Raw genomic sequence first — 27,134 nt, forward strand, 5'->3', positions numbered from 1 at the left:
CATATTATGAATCTAAAACAGGCTGTATAATATATTTAAGTCCATAAAGGGAGTAAGAGGTAAGGCTATGATTCAATTCTTGGTCTGCTTACCACCAAAACTCTTGCCCAGTCTATCTCTGGGGCCCATTTATCTGGTTGTCTGGGACAGTTCTGATTGTTGCCTATCCGGCTTAGCATTTGTCCTCTTCTGAAGTGTCTCATTTGGATGATAAATTTTATGGTCACTCTAGACCACACTAAGAAACCAGGATTATTTAATCAAGATTCAGACATTGCATCAATTTACTGGAAAACTAGAAATGTGGTTTCCACTTTAAATGCTTAAAGAAAAATAGAGAACTTGAACATCTATTCAAGTTAATGTCTCCAGGACACTTACATAAATCTCACTGTGTTCACCAGTTAGTCCAATGCTGAAAACAACAAACGAACGAATGGGATATGAAACTTGAGAGTAAGTACCAGAGTATAATATTAGAAAGTTATGCATGCTGCACACATGCTTTCTTTAGAAAGAATTTGCCCCTGGGTAAGATTGATTAATAAAACTACTCATCTTCAGATGCTTTTAATTATATGCCACTTTTTTAAAAACCAATATTCAACAAAATAGGTTATTACTAGTCAAAAGAGTTCTAAGAAAATATCAACAAATCTATCTCTACATAAATATACACAAGCTGAGGATGAGGGCAAAAAGCACCTACATAGCCTATAGAGCTACACATGCAATGTGCACACACACACACACACACACACACACACACATTCTGGACCTCACCACCTACTTTTCTTTTACTCATTCTGTTTCAGCCAGTCAGCAGCTTCCTTGATTTCCTGAAGCATATTAAGCTCCCTTCTCTCATAGGGCCTTTGCAATTGCCAATCCCTCTACTTGGTATACTTTCCCCTCTCATTTCCCAACGGCTTCCTTCTTTCCTTCAGGTCTTTGCCAAAATGTCATCTTCTAGTGGAGATCTCTGATTAATCAGATTTAAACAGCAAAAGCCCCATTACCACACACCTTATTTTTCCCCGTTCCTCCATAAAACATACCTCCTAACATCCCACCATAAAACAGACCTCCTAACAGACCTCCATAAAATAAGGTGTGTTAGAATGTGTAAGTTCTATGGAGAATATTAAAGTAAAATTTTTTTAACTTTTTTACTTTAATATTCACTAATATATAGTATTTTTACTTTAATATTCTCCATAGAACTTACACTTTCTAACATACCTTATTTTACGCTTATTGATTTCACTTATTCTCTGTCTGCCTCTCTAAAAGATAAGCCCACTGAGAACAGGGTTTGTATTTTGCTTTTTTGGTGGTGGTGGTGGTTTGTTTTGTGTTAATGTTTGTGGATACATAGTATATGTATATGTAAACACACACACACATATATATACACACACACACATAGTAGATATCCAAAAAATATATACACATATGTTACATATATAGTATATATATGTATCCACAAAAATTAAAACAAACCACCACCACCACCATGTACATATATAAAATTAAAACAAAACAAACCATCACCAACCTATATGTATATCTCATGTACCATATGTATATATCATGTGCCACATATATGTATGGTACATGAGATATTTTGATACAGACATATGATGTCCAATAATCACATCAGGGTAAATGGGATATCCATCCACTCAAGTATTTATCATTTTGTTGTATTACAAACAATCCAATTATACTGTTACTTATTTTTAAATGTACAATAAATTATTGTTGACTGTAGTCATCCTGTTGTGTTACCAAATACTAGCTCTTATTCATTCTAATTATTTTCTGTATCCATTAATCATCCCCACTTCCTACCACCACTGCTCTTTCCCTGCCTCTGGTAACTATCCTTCTATTTTATATCTCTATGAGTTCAATTGTTTTAATATTTAGTTCCACAAGTAAGTGAGGACATGCAACGTTTGTCTTTCTGTGCCTGGCTTATGTCACTTAACATAGTGACCTCAAGTTCCAACTATGTTGTTGCAAAAACGATCTCGTTTTTATCTGTGGCTAAATTGTACTTCATTGTGTGTATGTACCACATTTTCTTTTTTTTTTTTTTTTTTTTTTTGAGACGGAGTCTCGCTGTGTCTCCCAGGCTGGAGTGCAGTGGCGCGATATCGGCTCACTGCAAGCTCCGCCTCCCGGGTTCACGCCATTCTCCCGCCTCAGCCTCCGAGTAGCTGGGACTACAGGCGCCTGCCACCTCGCCCAGCTAGTTTTTTGTATTTTTAGTAGAGACAAGGTTTCACCATGTTAGCCAGGATGGTCTCGATCTCCTGACCTCGTGATCCACCCACTTCGGCCTCCCAAAGTGCTGGGATTACACGCTTGAGCCACCGCGCCCGGCCCACACATTTTCTTTATTAATTCATCTGTTTATGGACACTTCAGCTGCTTCCAAATCTTAGCTATTGTGAATGGTGCTGCAGTAAACAAGAGAATACTGATACCTCTTCCATATACCAATTTCCTTTCTTTTTGGGTATATATACCTAGTAGTGGGATTGCTGGATCATATGGTGGGTCTATTTTCAGTTTTTTGAGGAACCTCCAAACTCTTCTTCATAGTGGTTGTTCTAATTTATATTCCCACCAACAGTGTACGAGGGTTCCCTTTTTGCTACATCCCCACCAGGATTTGTTATTGCCTAGCTTTTGGGTAAAAGTCATTTTGACTGGATTGAGACAATATCTTATTGTAGTTTTGATTTGCATTTCTCTGAAGATCAGTGATGTGGAGCACCTTTTCATATTCCTGTTTGCCATTTGTATGTCTTCTTTTGAGAAATGTCTGTTCAGATCTTTTGCCCCTTTTTAAATCAGATTATTAGGGTTTTTTGTTTGTTTGTTTTTTGTTTTCGTTTTTGTTTTTTTGAGGCAGTCTCACTCTCTTGCCCAAGCTGGAGTGCAGTGGTGCAATTTTGGCTCACTGTAACTACTGCCTTCCAGGTTCAAGTGATTCTCCTGCCTCAGCCTCCCGAGTAGTTGGGACTACAGGCGCATACCACCATGCCCAGCTAATTTTTGTATTTTTAGTAGAGGTGGGGTTTTGCATGTTGCCAGGCTGCTCTTGAACTCCTGACCTCAAGTGATCCACCAGCCTTGGCCTTCCAAAGTGCTAGAATTACAGACATGCACCACGGCCAAAGATTATTAGATTTTTTTTTCCTATAGAGTCATTTGAGCTCCTTATATTCTGATGATTAATCCCTTGTGAAATGGATTTTTTGTTTCCATTTAGTGGGGAAGTGTTTGGGGTCTTTTTACTGCAATATATACCACAGTGTCTGCCATACTGTACATCCTCAATAAATATAACTTGACAAATAGAATGAAGAAATAGATTGCAAATAAGCTGAATTTCAGCTTAGAGATGACAGTTTGTCTCAATTGCTGGAAGTATGTTTCAGAAATTAACAATAGTATCCCCTGAATCAGCAACCTTGTTTAGTTACTTTTAAGATCTTATGCATTACAGAGAACCAGCATATATCAGGTATATGGCATATATCTCACCAAAGCTGAAAATGATGCTACATACTGGAAATGAATTTCATAATTTGCCTCTTTCTCGCAGTTACAGAAGGGTATACGGGGTAAGTTCATAACCAAAGTCAGTTATTTTTGTTTGTTTTGTTTTGTTTTGTTTTTATATGCAAGAGGACATATTTGCAGTGTAACTGATTACAAAAGCACAAGATTGGTTTTCACCCCGATTGAGCGCACAGCTCAGTTTCCTTTTAGTTATACCATGTGTCTTTGTAGAGCTAATTCTGCAGACCCCAAGACAAGTCCCTTTCTCATATTATTGAGGTTCTCCTTTGATAGACAAATATTGATCAGCAACTCTTTTGGCAACCTTGAAAAATAGTTGTCTTCTTGAAATAGTGTTTTCTACTCAGAGGAATATGACCAGACTCATTTAAATTAATCCATAAAGATGTAAATATAGAGGGAAATAATATCCCTGACTGATTACTGACTGTGAGTTAGGCACACTCAGTCCTCATTCACACTTTATGAGATGAGATATTCATATTCTGATTTTATAACAAGAAAACCAGAGTTTTAGAATCCAGGTTCATGATGTTTGGTAAACAGTGAGCAATTCACAAAGTGTTAAGTGCCTTTATTTGTTTCACCACCTCCTCCAGATCCAACGTTTTATTATCATACTTGAAAAGTTAATACAAATATACCAAGTTACCCCAAAGTGAGTGTAGGTTTCTTGATAATTAGTGTAATTGTTAAAGTTAAAGCATTATCTATCTGAGATAAATATACTTGAAATGTATATAAAATGAGAAAAATTATGTTTTAAAATGCACTGGGTTTAAGAAGCCATATGAGATAAATCAACTGGCTATTTTCCCATTAAATATCCAAAGTAGCCTGGAAACTTTTCCATTTTGTTTGATTATGATTATTACAATTTTATAGCTGGAATCATTCTAAAACACATGGGACAATGGAAAAAAATGTTTTATGAGGCAAAATGAGCTCACTTTAAGCAGCTGATTCAGATTTTATATAATGATAAAAAATTATTCAAAGCCCACATTACATTAATATAAGAAATTTCAGCTGCTGACATTGTAAAGATTGTTTTTATTTTACTTTTGAAACAGACCAAAAACCTCTAGGCTTCCACAGATCTAGTGTATAGTAACAAATCCAGAAATTGCTGTTCTGTCGCAATGGCAATTTCCTTTTCAAATTGCATAACAGGTTTTGGATTTTTCTCCATCTCTTGTATCCTTTAAAAACCATCCAGAATGGTGTCTGGAATGTAGTAGTTGCTTGTTTAGTATTTGTCCATTTATCAAATTAGTTTTCTTTTACTAAAAAACAAAGGAGTATGCTTTCAAAGTAAAAATTTCCACAGCTCAGTAGAACTGCAGTTAAAAGAAAGCTTCTCTTCCTTCCTAGAATCCAAGTCTTACTCTCAACTGAAACTTAGAATACTTCTTGTTGAGGCTCACAGAAAGCACTCATGTGCATACCTTTCTCCTCAAACAGTGCATTAGTAAAGGGACTTTATAGGATATACATTAGCGAGTTCAAAGAGAATAGGAAAGCATCTATCTGCAGATGAAACCTTCAATAGATTTCTACAAGATAAAACTTTGGCGGAAGAAAGTCAAGTGAAAAAACAGATCAGAGAAAGAACACTCTAATAATAGAAGGGCAAAGAGACCACTTGAGGAAGTCTTCTCTAAAACTGGGGGAATAAATCAAGAAAGAAGATGGGAGATCCAGGAAATTGTGGATCTAGCTCTAGATGAGATGTTATCACAGGGAAATTGTGGATAAACCATGTAGTTTAGCAGTAAGTGTGCTGAGGAACAACTGAGTCATCAGTACTAGTGATCTCATAGAATGCGGTTCCAACAGTTTATGTAAGATGATGGATAGACAGATAGCCCGAGTGGAAAACTCACAATCCAGAGCTGATGGTCTGTCTGCTTGGAGATGAAGCTTCTTTGTATATGACCCTTACACTTATAAAAAGATATAAATAAGGAAAAGTGAAGTAAAAGAAAAAACCAGGTTGATAGTCTGTGGCTAGAGCTTGTCAGATATGGTGTTGAGAGAAGAGGGGACTTATTGAAAGAGGAATTGGGGTAGGGAAAAAGGAGGAAACTACATCTCAGTCTCATATTAAGCCAAACTCGCCTTTTGCCTTTTGTCTCAGTTTGCAGCTAGATATGGCTGCCGTGAAAAGACAAGGCTCTCTAATAGAAAAAAAAAAAAACTGAAAGGAGCATTGCTAGGTCGACTATGACTGGTTTCCAGGGAAGACAGCTTACTACAAGTGGGACAGATTTTTCTTCGGTGCTAGTGGTTTCAGGCTGTTTAGGCGTAATGTTTAATGGCATATTTCCAGGTTACTGACCAAGGAGCTAGTTAGACTAAAACAGCATTGTTGCAGAGTGGGTTCTTCAGGACACAGACACTGAGATGGAAATTAGATTGTAGAATGTTTATTAGAAACTCTGTAGACATCAACACCTTTTAAAAAGGGGTGTGGGGAAGTAGCATCAGGCAGAGAGAGAAGTGGTACTGTGATGCAACATCAACATCTTAAGCTGACCCAGAGGAAGTTCTGGAGTTGATGGGGTCTGTCTGCGGTGTTCCCATTAGGCCAAATGTGAGAGAGCCATTGTACCCCTCGCTGGATCAGACATCAGATGAGGGCCACCCCTGACGAGTGTGCCTTTGGTCAATGGGAGGCAATCAGAAAAGGCTGTTTGATGAAGAAAGGTAGTTTATTGCAGCACTGCCAGCTGCTGAGGCAGGCTCTTCCTTAAAGGGGACCTAAGCAGTTTAATAAGTTTAGACATCAGAAGAACTTGGCAGAGAGGTAGCAAATACAAGAAAATAAAAGAAAGGCTATAAAATATGTGATCATGGGCTAGGACTGGATGGAGGCTCAAGGCAAACTGCTAGAAAGGAAATATGATCATGTGGCTTTACCTAGTCACAGTAATACGAATATCATGTATTGCTTTTTGCCTTTTATATTCAACCTGTTGAAATTTGGAGGATTTGTGACTACAAGGCTACAAATGAATGCATATGATCCCTATATTAATCAAAAATTAAAATTATAGATAACCAATATTTTGAAGTTGAAGGTGAAAAGTAGTGAAAGAGAGTAGGATTACTAATATCATTAAAAGGTAAAGTTAGAAATCAGTAAATACTGTCTATATGAATAGGACAAGAAATAGAGGTTTAAGTATATTATTCTGATTTACAATAGTTACCAATAGGGAGCGAATAATAGAATAACAATTTGAAGAATAGTAGAAGTATCTATTCCACGAATATTTGGTAGGTGGTTAAGTTTGAAGTGATGTAGGCATGGCACTTTACAATTTTCTCAATTTATTCTACTACAGTTGGTCTGTTTGAATGTAGCATCCGTTTTGAAGAAAAGATATTTGTTCTGAATTTTCAAATTTATGTACATAAAGTTGAGAACTGAGTTAATTGAATTTTCTCATTATTTCATTAATATTACTTTTTTATTTCTCTTTTTGTGTCCTAATTAGTTTATTAAGTAGTTTATGTTATCAGTTCTTTCACATAACCATATGCTTGATTTGTATTAGGTTTACTCTGTTCGTACCTTCTAAATGTCATTAATTTCTGCTTTTATCTTGGTTAACTTTTCCTCCTGTCTCATTAGAGGTATTTATTTTGCTTTTTAATTTAATAGTTAATTTATATTTTCCTATTTCAATGTTTAGCATTTAAGACAATAAACTTTCTTATAGTGAATCATTTCATAGTTTATATTTTATTTCCATATTTCATATTGTGGTTTTTCATGTTTTCCAACTATTATATTTAGATATTTTTCATTTTTTTTTGCTTTTCCCCAGTTTAAAGGTTTTCAACTTAAAGATGCCTTTTGAGGGGGATTCTATTTTTAAAATTTAACTTCTACTTTGATATTGTTACCAAAAAGCAAGGTATATATTATGTGTAAGTGTGGAATTCACTGAAGTTATATTGAGACTTAATATAGAACAAATTTTGAATGTATTCCCAAGAGAATTTGAAAAGAAAGTTTGTGTTCTATTTTCAGGATGTAGAATTTAGTATATTCATATACATACAAAATGTCTTAACATTATTATTTTTATTTATTTATTTATTCTTTTGAAACTGAGCCTCTCTCTGTTGCCCAGGCTGGAGTGCAGTGGCGCGATCTCGGCTCACTGCAAGCTCCGCCTTCCAGGTTCACGCCATTCTCCTGCCTCAGCCTCCCGAGTAGCCGGGACTACAGGCTCCCACCGCCATGCCTGGCTAATCTTTTTGTATTTTTAGTAGATACGGGGTTTCACCGTGTTAGCCAGAATGGTCTCCGTCTCCTGACGTCGTGATCCGCCCGGCTTGGCCTCCCAAATTGCTGGGTTTATAGACAAGAGCCACTGCGCCTGGCCCACATTATTATTAATATAGAGAGAGACTATAAGTTATTACTATTTTTGCCCTCTTTGATATACCATAGGGTAAGATATATCAGTCAAAATCACCCACTCCTCTGATAAATCAATTTCATTCTGCTATTTCATTCTCTTCCATTTTTGCTGTATAAATTTTGGATAACGAATCTTTATTGTTGATTATACAGTATGTGTAGTACTGTCTTAATAACTAGGCTTTCAAATAAAATGTACTTTTATTATTGTAACAATATCTTCATTCTTCTTCCTTGAATTTAATCCATGTTTACTTTCTAGATTCTCTGATTTTGATATAGTCATGGCTTTAATTTATGGCAATAGTTTTTTGACATAGTTTTCATTACATACATTTTTTAATAAACAAAAGGAAGATCCACCTAAGTCCATGTCATTTATTTCTTCTTTTTGCCTCTTTTCTTCCCAGATAAACTGGCCTGGCAGTGTAGAAGGAATTCTGCAAAACCCCTTTTTCACATTTCTTTGAGCTGGAACCAGCTCTACTTAGTCATAGTCACATTTTTGTTACTGTTTTTTCTTTTTTTTTTTTTTCCTTGTGGTCCCATACTTCTTATAGTTGTCGAGATTTAAGGTATCTTTTCTCATAATATTTAAAGACCTCCAAATTTAGTTCTCACAGAAAAATAGTCAATACATAAAACAGTTCGAAAGCTATGAAACCCACAATTCAACATGTGACCTTTTTTCTAGCTCCCTTAATATTCATTCAATTTATTTGCCTCTTAAATATGCTCATGTCTCAATCTTTAAAATATTTCAGTGGATTCTCACTGCTCTCCGTATAATGCTCAAACTCTTTCACCCGGCTTATGGGCTTCATGGAAGGAATGTGCTTTCATTTCCTACCTTGCTTCTGAAAACTTCACTTCTTACACTCTATGACACATTCACACTAATATATGCTTTAGGTCCTTGATCAGTTTATAGATCTTATTTGGATCTGTATTTGAACAACATATAAAGAAAAATATTTTGAGGACAATCAAGGTAATTTAACTAATGATTTTATGAAATTAAGACATAATTTTAATGTTTTTAGATATGATAGTATTTTGATTTTGTTTAAACAAAGAAATACTATTTACATACATATGATGAGAGGCTTATGATAATGTCTGAGATTTGGTTCAAAATAATATGAGGTTGGAAAGTACATGAAACAAGGCTGTCTGAGCTCATAATTGTTTAAACTGGATGTTGAACACATGGTAATCATTATACCAATCTCTTGACTTTTGTATATGTTTGAAACTTTTCAAAATAAAAACTTTTTGGATCAAATTATGGAAATGTATTTTAATATAGTTTCAGATAATATATAGTCATCCACAATTAATCTATTACTACATATTTATATAAAATCGTGTATAAAATGCATATATAATTTTTATTTCCTTTTTGGATTTTGAACTTTTAAGTTCAGGGATACATGTGCAGGATATGCAAGTTTGTTACCTAGTTAAACGTGTGCCATGGTGATTAGCTGCACAGATCATTCCATCACCTACAGATTAAGCACAGCATCCACTAGCTATTCTTACTGATGTTCTCCCTCCTCTCACCCTCCAACAGGCTCCAGTGTGGGTTGTTCTCCTCCCTGTGTCCATGTGTTTTCATTGTACAGCTCCCACTAATAAGTGAGAATATGTGGTGTTTAGTTTTCTATTCCTGCATTAGTTTGCCAAGGATAATGGCTTCCAGCTCCATCCATGTACCTGCAATGGACATGATCTTGTTCTTTTTTATGGCTGCGTAGTATTCCATGGTATATATGTACTATATTTTCTTTATCCAGTCTATCATTGGTGGGCATTTGGGTTGATTCCATGACTTTGCTGTTGTGAAAAGTGCTGCAATTAACATACGTGCACATGTATCTTTATAATAGAATGATTTATATTCCTTTATTTATATAACCAGTAATGAGATTGCTGGATGGAATGGTATTTCTGCCTCTAGGTCTTTGAGGAATCACCACACTGTCTTCCACAGTGGCTGAACTAATTTACACTCCCACCAACAAAAATGTTCCTTTTTCTTCACAACCTCACCAACATCTGTTGTTTTTTGGCTTTTTGATAATAGCCATTCTGACTACTGTGTGATGGTATTTCATTGTGGCTTTATTTGCATTTCTCTAATGATCAGTGATGTTGAGCTTTTTTTCATGTTTGTTGGCTGCATTTATGTCTTCTTTTGAGAAGTGTCAGTTCATGTCCTTTGCCCACTTTTTAATGGAGTTGTTTTTTAATTGTAAAATTGTTTACATTCCTTGTAGACACGGGATATTAGACCTTTGTCCGATGGGTAAATTGCAAAATGTTCTTCCATTCTCCAGGCTGTCCATTCACTCTGATGATAGTTTCCTTTGCTGTGCAGAAGCTCTTTAGTTTAATTAGCTCCCATTTTTCAATTTTTGCTTTCATTGCAATTGCTTTTGGCATCTTCATCATGAAATCTTTGATGTGCCTATGTCCTGAATGTTATTGCCTAGGTTTTCTTCTAGGATTTTTTGTTTGGAGTTTTACATTTATGTCTTTCATCCATCCTGAATTGATTTTTGTGTGTGGTGTAAGGAAGGGGTCCAGTTTCAATCTTCTGCATATGGCTAACCAGTTATCTCAGCACCATTTATTAAATAGGGAATCCTTTTCCTATTGCGTGCTTTGGTCAGGTTTGTCGAAGATCAGATGGTTGTAAGTGTGTGGACTTATTTCTGGGTTCTCTATTTTGTTCCATTGATCTTTGTGTCTTTGTACCAGCACCATGCTGCTTTGGTTACTCTAGCACCGTAGCATAGTTTGAAGTCAGGTAGCATGTGTGTGATACCTCCAGCACTTTTTTTTTTTTTTTTTTTTTTTTTTTTTTGCTTTGGATTGCCTTGACTATTCAGGTTCTCTTTTGGTTCTATATGAATTTTAAAATAGTTTTTTTTTCTAGTTCTGTGAAGAATGTCAGTGGTAGTTTAATGAGAATAGCATTGAATCTATAAATTCCCTTGGACGGTATGGCTATTTTCATGATATTGATTCTTCCTATCCATGAGCATGGAATGTGTTTCCATTTGTTTGTGTGATCTCTGATGTCTTTTAGCAGTGGTTTTGTGGTTCTCCTTGTAAAGATCTTTCACTTCCCTGCTTAGCTGTATTCCTAGGTATTTTATTCTTTTTGTGGCAATTGTGAATGGGAGTTCATTCCTGATAAGGCTCTTGGCTTGACTGTTGTTGGTGTATCTGAATGCTAGTGATTTCTGAATATTGATTTTGTATATGAGAGTTTGCTGAAGTTGCTTATCAACTTAAGAAGCTTTTAGGGTGAGATGATGGAGTTTTCTAGATATAGGATCATGTCATCTACAAACAGGGGTGGTTTGACTTCCTCTCCTTCTACTTGAATGCCTTTACTTCTTTCTTTTGCCTGATTCTCCTGGCCAGAACTTCCAATACTATCTTGAATAGAAGTGGTGAAAGAGGGCATCCTTGTCTTATGCCAGTTTTCAAGGGGAATCCTTCCAGCTTTTGCCTGTTCAGTATGATATTGGTTGTGGGTCTGTCATATATGACTCTTATGATTTTGAGGTATGTTCCTTCAATACCTAGTTTACTGAGAGTTTTTAACATGAAGGGATGTTGAATTTTATTTAAGTCTTTTTTTGGCATCTATTGAGATAATCATGTTGTTTTTGTCTTTAGTCCTGTTTATGTGATGGACATTTATTTATTTGTGTATGTTGAACCAACCTTGCATCCTGGGCATGAAGTCTCTTTGATCGTGGTGGATAAGCCTTTTGATGTGTGGCTGGATTTGGCTTGCCAGTATTTTGTGGAGGATTTTTGCATTGATCTTCATCAGGAATATTAGCCCGAAGTTTTCTTTTTTTGTTGTATCTCTACCAGGTTTTTTTTTTTTTAATCAGGATGATTTTGGCCTCACAGAATGAGTTAGGGAGGAGTCCCTCCTTTTCAATTTTTTGGAATAATTTCAGTAGGAATGGTACCAGCTCTTCTTTGTACCTCTAGTAGTATTTATCTGGTCCTGGGCTGTTTTTTGTTTGTAGCTTCTTATTACTGCCTCAATTTCAGAACTCATTATTGGTCTAATCAGGGATTCAGTTTCTTCCTGCTTCAGTCTTGGGAGGGAGTATGTGTCCAGGAATTTATCTGTTTCTTCTAGATTTTCTAGTTTATGTGCATAGAGGTGTTTATAGTATTCTCTAATGGTTGTTTGTATTTCTGTGGCATCAGTGGTGATATCCCCTTATCATTTCTGATTGTGTATATTTGAATCTTCTCTTTTCTCTTCTTTATTAGCTAGCTAGAAGTCTATTTTATTATGGTTTTTCAAAATCCAACTCCTGGAGAAATACAGAACACTTCACAAATTTGCATGTAATCCTTGTGCAGGGGCCATGCTAATCATCTCTGTATCATTTCAGTTTTAGTATATGTGCTGCCGAAGCAAGCACAAACACAAGTCTTGACTAAGGCATCTAAACTATTTTTCATCTCTCTTATATCATGAAATAAAAGATCATACTAAAAAATGTGTCAACAACAAGAAAAAAGACAATACTAGACCACTTGTTATTTTATCTACTGTTTTCTGGATATATATTGGTCTTATCACATAGAGAACTAACAATCACCCTAATGGTTCAGGTATTGATATACTTTTAGATCTGTATATGTTTTGTCAGTAAAACAAAGATAACAGATCTTTGATTCTGCCAACCAAGGTTGGCTCTATTCTTGCATGAAGAGTCAGCTTCAATGTATGTATCTAACCACCATAACGTATTTTTACATTGCTCTGAAATACTAGCCTGTTTTGCTTGTTATTGGCTTCATGACCTGAGTCTCTTACTTCTGAGACCATAGTGAAGATGCACTATTGAAAAAGGGCCTTCATATTTATTCATGTGAACAAAATATGCATATGAAAATGAGCACGCATGTGCACACACACATATACAGGCACACACATGTATACAGGCACACACAAGGATAAATATTTAACAATGAACCAGGCTCTGCACTAGAATCTGCAGGTATAAAACTTCTCTGATTGGCTAGTTATGCTGCAGTACAGTGAATATAAGAAAATCAAGATAAAGGCTTGCTTCTTTATCAGTTTTCAAAATGATAAGTTGGTACTTAAATATCAGTTAAAGTAGACTGCTGAAGGATTTTTCCTGTTATTGTGAACTCATGTTTTTAAAAATTAATCTCTTCAGTCCATTACAATTTTTTTCCCTGAATAATCCCAACTTTGATCAATGACAACCACTTCAGATTGGCTCCAGAGAACTTTAGACTTGACCTCGGTCATCACTGATAACTTCCTTGTTTCCGGTATGATAGAATGTAACCAATATATCTTATACCATTCCTGATCTACACTGAGAACCAGTCAGCCCAACAAGTAACTTAGTGGGAGCTGGTGTTTAGGGAATCAATCTGAAAACTTGCCTAGAGTTATATAACCTAGGGAGGATGGCAGTGCTTTTCTGATAATGAGCAAGAAAATGGACATTCCACATAGGCTGAGGAGTGCATGGTGGTCTGCAGGAAAATCATGCCATAGAGACAACAGCCTTTTAAAATTCTTTTTCATTACTATTTTTAATCCTCTAAGGCATCTGTTTATAGGCTGTTTCCTCCATGACTTAACTCCTTTGATGATGAAGAAGTGTGTGATAATGGCAGGCAACCGTTTTATAAATTACCACTTCATTTCATGGCATTCTGTGTCTGTCAAGGTATATGATAATCAGGAAATGCTTACTGAATAGTCACTATGCTAGTTTAAGGGATTCAAACAGGATTAAAACCTTATTTCACATTGTCCTTCAGCTTATTTCAATAGAGTAATGAATGCTATTGTTGGAGCCCAGAGCAAGAAAGTAATAAATTCTGCCTGAGTGAAAAAGAGAAATAGTCATGGAGTGAGTTTTGGTAAAGGTCTTAAAGGAATAAAACTTTGGTGTGTGTGTGTGTATGTAACAGGGGGTGGGGACTTGGGGCATTATTTAAAACAGAACACCTGTAATAAAGACAAAGACTCAGTGATTTAAAAGTGGAAAGGTAGTAGTAGATCCAGGTGGTTAGAGTATAGAATGGGTGGGAGTTCCAGCATTATGCTGAGAAGACACTTTGAGTCAGTTTGTTGGGGTAGCAAGGTCACTTACAAAGTTATTATCTAAACTTGGGTAATTACAGTTGGCATTAGAGAGGCATGTATTACTGAGACACTGTACAAATAGAACAGTCATTCTGGTGAGTGGATGTGAGGAAGGATTTAAAGATGACAACATAATTTTGCTTATGATGACTATTATTAGAGCTTGGTCAATAATGGAGTGAGACCAAAGTAGGGTAGTTAGAGCTCAGAAATAACCTGATAAGACAGAGAAGGATATTAAAGGATTTTTTTAAAAAAATTACAGAACATAAAAAGTAGACAATCAAGAATCCGAAAAATTTACTGGTAAATGTCAGATAATTTACAGGAGAGCTATTGAGGTTTAAGTGTTCAACAACATATCCATCCATCCATCCATCCATCCATTCATTCATAATCATTTACTCAATGATTATCAAGGCCTATTATATTCATGTGTCTTTCAAGATACACATAGAAAAATAAAACTTGGTCCCACCCTTTGAAATGATGTAATACAGTAATAGATAACTAAGATTCACAGCCACAACTTTCAGCCTAGTGTTGATTTTGTCAGATCACCACTGAACAGTCCATCTCACTGGGTATACTTTGACTCTGTATGTTAAACCAAAGTAATTAGGTATTCATCCCTTTCACTAAATGTTGACACTAGTTGATCATGAATAGTCTCTGGGCTTGGGCAGGGCCATTTGGGCATTACCATTTTGGAACACCCATGTGCTTCTGAGCATTTTTAAAATTTCAACTTTTATTTTAGATAGAGGGGGTACCTGTGCAGGTTTGTTACATGGGTATATTGCATCCAGGTTGTGAGCATAGTCCCCAATAGTTAGTTTTTCAGCCCACAATCTTTTCCCTCTCTCACCACTCTAGTAGTCCACAGTGTCTGTTGTTCCCATCTTTATGTCCATGTGTGCTCAGTGTTTAACTCCCATTTATAAGTGAGAGCATGTGATATTTGGTTTTCTGTTCCTGCATTAATTTGCTTAAGATTGTGGAGCTGAGCATGCTTTTGATCAAGTCTGTCCACAGCAAATGTCAAGGATTCAAAACACCCTATCATATAAGATGGCCATTCACTTTTAAATGTCAAGGATTCAAAACACCCTATCATATATATAAGATGGCTATTCACTTTTTACAGTCCAGACCTCAAGTAAATGGTGTACTTCCATTACTAATGGAGAAGGTGTGTCCAACTCTTGCCCTAGATTCATACCATAGCTTTGTAAATGAAAAATTCTCTAAAATTATCTACTTATTAAAGTAAGCATAACTTATTTTCAATCAAACACCAAGTATTTTGCTATTTGATGCAACCTCTTTGTAAATAGAGCAGTTTGCAAACTAGAAGTGCTCATTTCCACTGATTCCTAGTCTTTTCAGTCTCTCTTTATATTCATCTTTCTTAATTTAGTCTCAAAACACCCCCAAGGGGATTGGTGCTGATTCTTGCTTATTTGACATCAAAATTCTTGAGAGCTTGTTCCTCTGAAGCAGGGTTTTTTTGTTTTGTTTTGTTTTGTTTTGTTTTCTTCATTTTAAAGCATCTTCTCTGACTATTTCATGCTGGGAAAAAACAAAAACAAAAAAACACTAATAATAACCGCCCACCTCTTGTACTAATTTCCCACTGATAATGGGATCCTGGTCATGGACACTCTGCCTAGCATCACTTTTAATATTTTTCCCCTAAAATTACACATGAAGGACTTCAAAGCTCTTTTGTTGTTTTTTATACTTTTCCCACTTGAGGAGTTACACAACTCTTTCTGCTGCACATTCAACTCATATTGAACACAATGCTTGTATGCAAATTAGCAATTTCTGTTGACTATCCCTTGAGAAAGAGAAATGTCAGACATCTGATCTCCCTCAAAGTAATGATTATAAAAATTATGTAAAAAATGTCACAATGTCTTATACCAATGTATTATGTAATTCTTCACATGGCTATAAAGAAATATCCAAGGCTGGATAATTTATAAAGTAAAAGAGGTTTAATGGAGTCACATTTCCACATAGCTGGGAAGGCCTCATAATCATGGTGGAAGGTGAAGGAGGAGCAAAGGTATGTTTTACATGGCAGCAGGCAAGAGTGTGTGTGCAGGGGAACTGCCCTTTATAAAACCACCAGATCTCATGAGGGTTAATCACTATCATGAGAACATCATGGGAAAGCCCACCCCCATGGTTCAATTACCTCCCACTGGGTCCCTCTTAAGACACATGGGGATTATGGGAGCTATAATTCAAGATGAGATTTGGGTGAGAACACAGCCAAATCATATCATTCTGCCCCTGGCCCCTATCAAATCTCATATCCTCACGTTTCAAATCCAATCATGCCTTCCTAACAGTCCCCCAAAGTCTTAACTCATTTCATCATTAACTCAAAGTCCCACATTTCAAAATTTCATTTGAGATAAGGCTAGTTCCTTCTGTTTATGAGCCTGTAAAATCAAAAGCAAGTTAGTTACTTCCTATATACAATGGGGATACCTGCATTGGGTAAATACATGTCCAAATGGGAGAAATTGGCCAAAACAAAGGGTCTATAGACCCTATGTCAGTCCGAAATCCAGCGGGGCAGTCAAATCTTGAAGCTTCAAAATGATCTCCTTTGACACCATGTCTCACATCCAGGTCATGCTGATGCAAGAGGTGGGCTCCCACAGTCTTGGCCAGCTCTGTCCCTGTGGCTTTGCGGGATATAGCCCTCCCTCCTGGCTGCTGTAATGGGCAGGCATTGAGTGTGTGTGTCTTTTCCACATACACAGTGCAAGCTGTTGGTGGATCTACCATTCTGGGGTCTGAATGATGGTGGCCCTCTTCTTGCAGCTCCACTAAGCAGTGTCCCAGTGGGGACTGTGTTGGGAGGGGAGCTCTAACCCCACATTTCCCCTTCCACACTGCCCTGTCAGAGGTTCTCAATGAGGGCCCCACCCCTGCAGCAAAATTCTGCCTGAACATCCAGGCGTTTCCATACAGCCTCTGAAATCTAGGCAGAGGCTCCCAAACTTCAATTCATTACTTCTGTGCACTCACAGGCTCAACACCACATGAAAGCTGCCAAGGCTTGGGGCTCCCATGCTCTGAAGCCCTGGCCTGAGCTGTACCTTGGCACAGTTTAGTCAAGACTGGAGCAGCCAGGACACAGTACACCAAGTACCTAGGCTACACACAGCAGTAGAGGCCTGAGTCCAGCCCACAAAGCAATATTTTCCTTCTAGGCCTCTGGGCCTGTGATGGGAGGGGCTGCTGAGAAGGTCTTTGACATGCCCTGGAGACATTTTCCCCATTGTCTTGGCAATTAACATTTACTCCATATTACTTATGCAAAGTTCTGCAGCCAGCTTGATTTTCTCCTCAGAATATGGGTTTTTCTTTTCTATTGCATTGTCAGGCTGTAAATTTTCCAAACTTTTATGCTCTACTTCCCTTTTAAACTTAAGTTCCAGTTCCAAACCATGTCTTTGTGAAAGAATAAAACTGAATGCTTTAAAGAGCACCCAAGTCACATCTCTAATGCTTTTTGGTTTAGACATTTCTTCCACCAGATACCCTAAATCATCTCTCTCAAGTTCAAAGTTTCACAGATCTCTAGGGCAGGGTCAAATGCTACCAGTCTCATTGCTAAAGCATAACAGGAGTCACTTTTACTCCATTTCTCTACAAGTTCCTCATCTCCATCAGAGTCCACCTCAGCCTGGACTTTATTGTCTATATCATTATCAGCATTTTGGTCACAGCCATTCAGCAATTCTCTAGGAAGTTTGAAACTTTCCCACATCTTGTCTTATGAGCCCTTCAAGTTTTTAGGAAGTTCCAAACATTTCCACATTTTCCTGTCTTCTTCTGAGTCCTCCAACTGTTCCAACCTCTGCCTGTTACCGAGTTCCAAAGTCACTTCCACATTTTTGGGTATCTTTACAGCAGCACCCCACTACTTAGTACCAATTTACTGTATTAGTCCATTTTCATATTGCTATGAAGAAATACCCAAGAGTGGGTAACTTATAAAGAAAAAGAGGTTTAATGGACTCACAGTTCCACATGGCTGGGGAGGTCTTACAATCATGCCAGAAGGCAAAGGAGGAGCAAGGGCACATCTTACATGGCAGGCAAGAGAGCATGTACAGGGGAACTGCCCTTTATAAACCCTTCAGATCTCATGAGACTTCTTCACTATCATGAGAACAACACAGGAAAACCTGCCCCCATGATGCAGTTACCTCCCACCAAGTCCCTCCCATGACAAAGTGGGGATTGTGGGAGCTACAGTTCAAGAGGAGATTTGGGTGAGGACACAACCAAACCATATCAACCAAAAAGTTCCAGTTTTTGTAAATATGTTCATGTAATTGCACTAGTCAAATCTGCAGAGAATCTACACTATCTTCCACAAAGGCTGAATTAATTTACACTCTTACCAGCAGTGTATAAGTGTTCCTTTTTCTACACAACCTTGCCAGCATTTGTTATTTTTTGACTTTTTCATAGTAGTTATTCTGACTGGTGTTAGATGGTATCTCATTGTGATTTTGATTTGCATGATCAGTGATGTTAAGCTTTTTGTCATATGCTTGGTGGCCACATGTATGTCTTCTTTTGAAAAGTGTCTGTTCAGTTATTTTCCTACTTTTTAATGGGGTTGTTCGTTTTATTGTAAATGTGTTTAGTTCCTTTAGATGCTGAATATTAGACCTTTGTCAGATGGGTAAATTGCAAAAATTTTCTCCCATTCTTTAGGTTGTCTGTTTACTCTGTTGATAGTCTCTTTTGCTATGCTGAAGCTCTTCAGTTTAATGAAATCTCATTTTTTCAATTTTTGCTTTTGTTACAATTGCTTTTGGTGTCTTTGTCAATAAATTTTTGCTTATACCTATATCTTAAATGGTATTGCCTAGGTTGTCTTCTAGGATTTTTATAGGTTTCAGTTTTACATTTTACATTTAAAATCCACCTTGAGTTGATTTTTGTATATGTTGTAAGGAAGGGGTCCAGTTTCAATCTTCTGCATATAGCTAGCCTATTATCCCAGCACAATGTATTGAATGGGGAATATTTTCCCCATTGCTTGCTTTTGTTGGGTTTGTCAAAGATCAGATAATTGTAGGTGTACAGTCTTATTTCTGGGTTTTCTATTCTGTTTCATTGGTCTGTGTGTCTGTTCTTACACCAGTACCTTGCTGCTTTGGTTAGTCTAGCCCTGTAGTATAGTTTGAAGTTGGGTAGTGTGATGCCTCCAGTTTTGTTTCTTTTGTTTAGGATTGCCTTGACAATTTGGGTTCCCTTTCAGTTTCATAAGAATTTTAAAATAATTTTTTCTAATTCTGTGAAGAATGGCAATGGTAGTTTAATGTGAATTGCACTGAATCTACAAATTGCTCTTTTCATGAAATTGATACTTCTTATCCATGAATATGGAATTTTTAAAATTTGTGTGATCTCTGATTTCTTTGAGCAGTGGTTTGTAGTTCACTTTGTAGAGATCTTTCACCTTCCTAATTAGCTGTATTCCTAAGTATTTTATCTTTTTGTGACAATTGTGAATGGGCATTCGTTTCTTATTTGGCTCTTGGCTTGACTGTTGTTGGTGTATAAGAATGCTAGTAATTTTTTCACATTGATTTTGTATCCTGAGGCTTTGCTGAAGTTGCTTATTCGCTTAAGAAGCTTTTGGGCTGAGACAATGGGGTTTTCTAGGTATAGGATCATGTCATCTGCCAACAGGGATAGTTTGACTTCCTCTCTATTTGAATGCATTTATTTCTTTCTCTTGCCTGATTGCCCTGGCTGGAACTTCCAATACTATATTGAATAGAAGTAGTGAGAGAGGGCATCCTTGTCTGGTGCTAGTTTTCAAGGGGAATGCTTCCAGCTTTTGCCCATTTAGTATGATATTGGCTGTGTGTGACTGCCCTATCTTTCAACATTACTCTAAACGCAGCATTCTTTTATAGTTCTCTCTGGCTCTTCCTACTTCTTCCAAAGGCCAAGTTGTATACTCTGGATGATTACACAGTACTTTAAAAGTATTCAAAGGTAATTCTTTTTATCATTATCTCATCAAGGCTGTATAATCCAGGTGGACAGGACCATTTGTCTTTTATTCTTAGCATATTTTTAGCATATGGAGAATAGTCAATAAAATTTGATTAACAAAATTTCCTCTGTTAAGCTCTTAGTGTAGTCAATGCTGGCTTACTAGGTTATTACGCATGAAATCCAAGATTACAGAACATTTAGAAGAAGATACATTTCTTCTTAAATTTTTGAAAGCAAATTGTATACAAAGTAAGCATAGTTTGAGTTAAAGTTGTTTCTTAGATTTATTCTTACTATGTTTATTTAAAATTTGATTATAAGAAGATATATGCCAGTAGTGCAGATGTGAAAAAAAAAAAGAAGACATAAAATGTACTGCATCTACTGTTAAGTAGCTCTGAGTTCTTAAAAATGTAATTACGTTTGTAACTTGTTAAATTGAAGGTTTTTAAACCATAAAACCCATAACAAATAAGATTTATCGTATTTCCAATTCCATGATGTTTGAGAAATACATTTTATTCTGAAAGCTTAGCAAATAAATATTTAAGTTGAATATAAACTTGAATTTTTCACTAAACTTTTAAAATATGCTTATTAAATGTTTTTATTCCTTAAATTACAGTGTAACTTTGGATGATTTAGGTGGTTTTTGAGATTATTTGAAGAATCTCTTTTTTCAAAAATATGTATTAAAGTATAACAGTCCACCAATTCTATTACTTTTCTACTGATGTTTTTAAGAAATTTGACTTAATAGAGGCTTACAAATGCCTCTTTAAATAGGAGATAGGAGAACTGAATGGAATAGAACTAATTCCCCAAATATTAGTTTAAAATTTACTTCAAAAAGATAAAAATTAGCTTATGCTTGAGGAATATTTTCAAAACTGAATTACAAAATGAAATTTTAGGAGTTGATTTTTGACTTAGTAACCAATATTTGATGATTTTCATGCTCATACAAATATTATCAAATTCAAACATCTCTTTTTCTCTGAAAGGTCAACTTTGTTTCTCTGTGGAATTCCTCACTGTTTTGTGTGTTTGGTCACATAAAAAAGTTTGTCTTTTTGAGTTCCCCCTTTTCTGTAGATATTCTCCTTGTCTTTTCACCACAGTTCATAGATGTTAGATCGTCTTCTCCACCATGTGTATTATTCAGGTGATGGGTACTCTAAAAGCCCTGACTTTACCCGTATACAATCTATGCATGTGACAAAATTACACATGTACTCCATAGATTTGTACAAATAAAAAGGAAAAATATTATTGGTCACAAACAAAAAGAGCACATGAGTTGGTGAATCTAACTAAAAAGAGAACTGTGAGGCAATTGATGTGTTAATTAATGTGGCAATCATTTCACAATGCATGTGTATATCAAAGCATTACATTGTATATCTTGAATATATCCAACTGCTATTTGTCAAGTATACCTCAATAAGGCTGGAAAAAGGGGGAAAAATAATAAATAAATGAAATGATAGTGATAAGCAATAATATTTTATAAATGTCCTTACTTGAAAGAATATTTTCCCTTTGGATTTTTTCTGATCCAAGTAATTGCAATTGCAAAAACCAGGAATCACTAATGTAGAGATATGGATAGCAAATTTGGGTTGCTTATACTATGACTATATTAGAAATGCAGCTTATTCCCTTCTCCATGTGGTCCCTGAGATTTTGCAGATGTCCATACAGCAGAAATAGGTCTTAGTGTGTGGCTTGTATGCAAATATACAAAACTTGGTTGTAGGCATAACCCCTTTTTTCCTACAGATAGTTTGAGAATGTTGCAATTAAAACCATGTCCTAACATTCCCAGTGTGCTCCCAAATCCCATGTCCCAGTTAGCATTTTGTTATGTGAACAAACTGAGTTCACAATGAGTCCATGAGATAACTGAATCTGTCTCTAGAATTTTAGTGTGATCGTGCTTAATAGCAAATGACCATTTAAGGTCCCCACCCAATCCTAAAACAGCCTTTTGGGTTTCAAGAAGCTGTATTATAGCTGGTTATGTCATCATTAAGCCTCAACTAAATGATTATTAAGGCCCTTCTGTGCTCAGAGTTATGGGGAAACATAGAAATGAAGGCAAAAGTTATAATCCTTTCAAAAGATTTTTTTATTGCTTGGGCTTGATTACATATTAAAGGAATTTTTTTTTTTTTTTTTTTTTTTTTTTTTTTTTTTTGAGACGGAGTCTCACTTTGTCACCCAGGCTGGAGTGCAGTGGCCTGATCTCAGCTCACTGCAACCTCTGTCTCCTGGGTTCAAGCAATTCTTCTGCTCAGCTTCTCAAGTAGCTGGGACTACAGGTGCATGCCACCATTCCTGGCTAATTTTTGTATTTTTAGTACGGATGGGGTTTCACCATGTTGGCCAGGCTAGTCTTGAACTCCTGACCTCATGATCCACCCTCTTGAGCCTCCCAAAGTGCTGGGATTACAGGTGTGAGTCACTCTGCCCATAATGCAGTCTCGTACTTTAAAGCAAGAAATAAAGAATTAAAGGAATGAAGAAGCAAAAAGATTTTATCTTTTTTTTTCTCTAGTTGTCAATGTCCCAGATAAAATAAAATTTGATATTGATTTGTCTTTTATTAAATAAACTAATAAAAAGTTAAAATTATTATGTTTGTAAAATGTATTTTGAATAACATGGTCCAGTTATTTTCATATAGCACTAAGTATAGATTGAAGATTATATAAACAGTTAAACCTGGTCATTGTACTACTTATAACCTTAAAAGGAAATAAAAGAAAGTATAAGTGGGAATAGGCATAGATTGCCTACTAAGAAATGATATGTTATAATATCAAGAATAAATAATTTGCCTATTTCTTAATTATCTCAACAAAATGTGTTTTTTAGAGATTTTTTGAATCAGAAAAGTGTACCTATAACATTCTATCTAACAATTTAAACTGGTGATAAAAATGGAAATAGAAAAGAATAAAGATTGCTTCTGAACAGAAAATGCTTAAAACCAGCAGTATTGATATTTTGTGCAATAAAAGAAAATAAAAGATGCAATTACGTCAGCTGCTTTCTCAGGTAAAGCTGTTTTTAAAGAAAACTTCTTAAAGTGATGGCTAACTGAACTCCCACATGAAATGACTTTTTTATGACATTTTCAATGTACCTTCAATTCATATACTTCTAGCCTAAATTATTAGCCTAGGCTACTTTCCCTTTACTCACCTCAGATAGCATTTTTCAAGAAATAAACTTATGTACAGCACAAGTGGAAAATAAAACCACTTTCTATTTCTTCATTTATAGGAGGTTGAACTTCTCTGGAGTGCTAGAGCTATAGATTTTTCTGGATGTGTGCTTCAGAGTGAATTCAAGCGATATTACTTTTCTCTTAAGTTACCAACCAACTGAAAAAAAAAATCATTAGTTCTAAATTTCAAATTCCACTGATATCATAAGTTATACAAAAGCACTTTGCTATTCACACATTTTTTTTAACATTGTCTATATGGGAATGGACAACTCTTGATTACTATAGTTAAATTGTCAGTTTTATGAATTACTTCCTATACAAATGACCTCCTCTGCCCTGCAAGTGTAGTTTTGTTGTTTTGTTTTTGTTTTTGAGATGGAGTCTCACTTTGTCACCCAAGCTGGAGTGCAGTGGTAAGATCTCAGCTCACTGCAACTTCCACACCCTGGGTTCAAGTGATTCTCCTGCCTCAGCCTCCTGAGTAACTGAGATTACAGGCATGCACCACCACACCCAGATAATTTTTTCATATTTTTAGTAGAGCCAGGGTTTCACCATGTTGGCCACGCTGGTTTCAAACTCCTGACCTAATATGATCCACCCACCTTGGCCTCCCAAAGTACTAGGATTACAGGCGTGAGCCACTGCACCCAGCCAAATGTAGCATTTTAAAATATGAACAAGCACATGATAAAGAATTTATAAGGAGGCTGCAAAAGGTCAGAAAAATTGTACAAACCTATTTCAACATGGAGTTTTCTTGAGTCTCTTTATTACTTTCACATTTCCTGCAGAAAGCTAAAAGTTCACTAGCAACAGTGCATAAAAGAAATAATAGTAAGGCAGTGTAATCACTAAGGAGCTGAATCACTGGCATCTCTTAAAACGCTGGATTACCTCTGTGCTGATCAGTGGAAAATCAAAAAGGATGAGAAGGATGACAAACACTTTTGAGCTCTGAATGAAGAGGATACTGCCTTGCTGAAAAATCATGGTCAGAGCACTTACTCTAGGAAGATTAAGCAGGTTGAGAATGACATTCAACAACTCCTTAAGAAAATTATCTCAGTAGTATTAAAGAGTCTGACACTAGCCTGGCCACCACCAGCACTCTGGGATTTGGCTGCAAATAAGCAAATGCTCCAGGGTGAACAATGTTTACAGGTTGCAAGGTGTAGAAAGACAGTAAATGCTGATTCTGAGAACTCAAAATACATTGTCAGTGTGTAGCAGATTGCTAAGTTTGTGGTGGACCTCAGGGATCTACTGACATTGAAGCAGGGATGAAATTTGATGTGAATTAAAATCATATTCCATGCTTTCTAAGATTGACCCAACAATTACCATGATGCCAGTGGAGTAAAAACCTGATGTCATATACAGCGATGTAGGTGGCTGTAGGGAACAGATTGAGAAATTGTAAGTAGTTGAAACCCCACTACTTCATCCAGAGAGATTTGTTAACCTTGGCATGGAGCCCCCCAAGAGTGTGCTCTTTGGTCCACTAGGTACAGGCAAGACACTCTGTGCTCAGGTGGTTGCTAAATGGGACTTATGCTTGCTTCATCGAGTTATTGGATATGAACTTTTACAGAACTATACCTGCAAAGGGGCTGGAATGGTTCATAAGCTCTTCCCAATGGCCAGAACAAGAAACACCTGCCTTATCTTCTTTGATGAAACTGATGCTATTGGAAGAGCTCAGTTTGATGATGGTGCTGGAGGTGACAATGAAGTACAGACAAAAAATGTGAGAACTAATTCATCAGTTGGATGGCTTTGATCATCAAGGCAATATTAAGTGCTGATGGCCACTAACAGACCTGATACTTTGGATTCGGCACTGATGAAGCCGGGGAAATTGGATAGAAAGATTGAATTTAGCTTACCTGATCTAGAGGGTCAGACTCACATCTTTAAGATTCATACTTGCTCAATGGATGTTGAAAGATACCAGATTTGCATGGTTAGCACAACTACATCCAAACAGCACTGGGGCTGAGATTAGAAGCTTTTGTATAGAAGCTGGGTTTTGTTGTTTTGTTGTTTGTTTTTGTTTGTTTTTGTTTTTGAGACTGAGTCTCACTCTGTCTCCCAGGCTGGTGTGCAGTGGCATGATCCCAGCTCACTGCAACCTCTGCCTCCTGGGTTCAAGCGATTTTCCTGCCATAGCCTCCTGAGTAGCTGGGATTATGGGCATGTGCCACCACACCCAGCTAGTTTTGTATATTTAGTAGAGACGGTGTTTCACTGGGTTAGACAGGCTGATTTCAAACTCCTGACCTCAGGTGATCTGCCCACTTCAGCCTCCCAAAGTGCTGGGATTACAGGTGTGAGCCACCATGCCTGGCCGAAGCTGGTATGTTTTTGACCAGAGTATGGTTAAAAATTGCTACTGAGGATTGCTTGGAAGACATAAATAAGATCATTAACTATTATGCCAAATTCAGCACTACTCACTGCTAACATGACACAATGGAGCCCTGAAGGCTTTCAAATGAAAACACATCTTTTCATTGGAATCCAAACCTTTTATAGAGTTGTTAATAACCACTTCACAAAAAAGGCTTTAACATTATAAAATAATAATAATAGTATTTGTCATTTACTGAATATGTGATACTTGTGCCAAGTTAATGTGCTGGCCATTTATATTTATTTGATAAATATTTATTGAGTACCCACTATGAATTAGGATAAGGAAGATGATCACTGCCTTCAAGGAGCATATAATCACATATAAAGAGACATGCCCAAGGCAATGATAAGGAGACTCGATGGAAATTATGAAAGCACAGACTAGCCTGAGGTAAAGCTTTCTGGAAAAGTTTATGATTGAGCTCCATATTAAAGAAATTAGAAGATTTGCATTTGAAGATGAAGAGAAATGACATCCTAAGCAAAGAAGTTGTGTGGATAAAAGCATTGATGAGAAAACACTATCTGTGTTCAAGGAACTACAAAGAAGTTAGTATTTGAAAGGTCAGAACCGACAAGACCTGAGGCTGGAAAGGTATTCAGAGTTAAAATCATGTAAGAATTGGCATGACATTTTAAGGTACTCAAACTTTTTCCTATAGGTGAGAAAAGTCAATCAGGACTTTGAAATGCCATACATGTAAGGTATACATACCTTACATACATGTCAGGGTACAGTTTATATTTCTGAGGATGTATTAGTTCAGGCTGCCCTGTCAAATTGTCATAGATTGGAAAGTTTAAGCAACAGCAATTTATTTTTTGCACAGTTTAGGAGGTAGAGAAGTCAGTCATCAAGGGGCTGTCAAAGCAGGTTTTACCTGAGGCCTCCTCTTGGCTGGTAGGCAGTCGCCATCTTGCTGTGTGCTCACGTGACTTCTTTGTTGGGGCAAAGAGAGAGCAAGCTCTCTGGTGTCTTTCCTTATGAGGGCACTAATCCTTTTATCAGGATTCTACCCTCATGACCTCATCTATCTCTCATTACCTCCCAAAGGCCCCATTTCCAAATACAGTCATATTGGAGGCTAGAGTTTTGACATGTGAATGCATTGAGACACAAACATTGAGTCCATAACAGGGGAGAAGGAAAGAAACAAAAGAGCAGCTGTGAGGTGAAATCAGTGGGTTTGAGTGGTCAATTG

General features: G+C 36.6%; 1 protein-coding gene, 1 non-coding gene and 1 pseudogene across 10 annotated transcripts in view; 2 read left to right on the forward strand and 1 right to left on the reverse strand.

Moving 5' to 3' along the window:
• The window catches only part of RALYL (RALY RNA binding protein like), a 735,427-nt gene that overhangs the window by 483,781 nt on the left and 224,512 nt on the right, over positions 1–27,134 (forward strand).
• On the reverse strand, positions 12,401–12,507 carry LOC114680563 (U6 spliceosomal RNA). The gene has a single exon (XR_003732763.1). It is a non-coding gene; the product is annotated as a U6 spliceosomal RNA (small nuclear RNA).
• LOC100429697 (26S proteasome regulatory subunit 7 pseudogene) lies at positions 24,860–25,516 on the forward strand (annotated as a pseudogene).

Source organism: Macaca mulatta, chromosome 8, assembly GCF_049350105.2.
Source record: "Macaca mulatta isolate MMU2019108-1 chromosome 8, T2T-MMU8v2.0, whole genome shotgun sequence".
Classification (NCBI taxonomy): domain Eukaryota; kingdom Metazoa; phylum Chordata; class Mammalia; order Primates; family Cercopithecidae; genus Macaca; species Macaca mulatta.